The following is a 1,440-nucleotide window of genomic DNA, read 5'->3' on the forward strand; positions in this document are numbered from 1 at the left end:
TTGATCATTATATTGGAATGACTACAACCCTCAGATTCATATGATAGCGAACTTTACAAACCTGAAGTGGGTAGAAAGGTGAAATCTCTGTATTTTAAGTGCAGAATAGTTCTACATCTTACATCAAGGGGACACCGTTTAAATTATCACCACTTTAAATAACACTCCCATAAATTTTACAAACATTTATGCATACAACAAAACATTCCTACATTTGAAGACATTTAAAAAATCACAGGTGACTCATCTGATCATTTTATATATTAATAAATATTATGACATATATGTGAACACATCACGAATCATATAGGTATACCGAGAGGCAATTTATGTCTCTCTCAAGTATGTACTGACATAACCTAATATACTAAAATGGGAAGGGGCGTTTAGTCACTGAAATATGCATCGTGTAACAAAGATGAAGAAAATACATGGCTTGTGCCCATCATAAAAAAGATTCAGACTGAAGGCTTAGCTTTGGTTTTTATTCAATTAAATTGTTAAACTGTGCACAGTGATTTTTTTTTTTAGAACTTGAGACATTTGTGATGTTGGCTGTTTAAATCTTTGTTACCTTCGCTGTGAATTGAAATTGTACATATTTAGTAAATCATGCAGACAAAACAAACTTTTTAGACAATATTTTTATTGGAGAGTTTTCTTTTCCTGTATCCATGTTAAAAAAAAAAAAGACCTCCTTTCCCAAAATAAAAATGTCAATACTAAATTTAAAGAAGTATAAAGGAATGATTGCTTCCTTTAGAGCTAAATATTTAAATAAACATGGAGATCATTGGCAACCTGTTCTTTTGGGCTAATAGGCCGTGTCCAATTTTTTGGGTCTGATGTTTCAGAGGGCCTCTGATTCAGGGTAGAAGATGATCTATTAATCTCTGCATTCAACAAATGCTATTGAATAACAGAAACAAAGCCCTCAGCCTTCATTTGTATATGAAATACAGAGCTAGATGAGTAACACTGGGTTGACATGATGCTGAATGTGCCACAAACCAAAACTCTCTCTATTAAAACAAGCACCCACCACCCATAATCTAGTATGACATGTTAAAATGCTCCAAAATATTGAAAATATAAAAGGCACACAACTATTCTCATTTGGCTTTGAGATGAATATGACAAAGATTCTAATAATTTTAGTCAAAGAAAATGATGATTAAAAAGTACATGAAGATTAAAGCAGTGACAAATGATCTTTTAAGTGTTCTAATTGGTCTTTCTCATTCATATCTTTGATTCTACAGAAATTGCAAATCCTGATGGTCCTGATTTGTAAGTGCACCCATCAGCTTTCTCTCTTTCACTTCACAGAATATGCTTGTTAGATTTGGAACGAAGAATAAGCCCCTAAAATGTTAAAAATAGACTACTGCCCTGGCAGGAAATTTAGTATTGGCAAGCCCAGAACTCAGAAGGAATTGA

At 32.9% G+C, this 1,440-nt stretch overlaps 1 protein-coding gene across 5 annotated transcripts in view; it reads left to right on the top strand.

Moving 5' to 3' along the window:
- ZEB2 (zinc finger E-box binding homeobox 2) overlaps positions 1–800 on the top strand; it is a 133,435-nt gene extending 132,635 nt beyond the window's left edge. For all 5 annotated transcript variants that reach the window (XM_025856339.2, XM_025856358.2, XM_025856353.2 and 2 more), the window contains exon 10: positions 1–800. This exon is cut by the window's left edge and continues 4,763 nt beyond it. The gene's annotated coding sequence lies outside the window, so the exon portion shown is untranslated.
- The last annotated feature ends 640 nt before the right edge of the window (positions 801–1,440 follow it).

Source organism: Callorhinus ursinus, unplaced genomic scaffold (assembly GCF_003265705.2).
Source record: "Callorhinus ursinus isolate GAN/ISIS: 27379988/994484 unplaced genomic scaffold, GSC_fseal_2.0 scaffold2, whole genome shotgun sequence".
Lineage (NCBI taxonomy): Eukaryota > Metazoa > Chordata > Mammalia > Carnivora > Otariidae > Callorhinus > Callorhinus ursinus.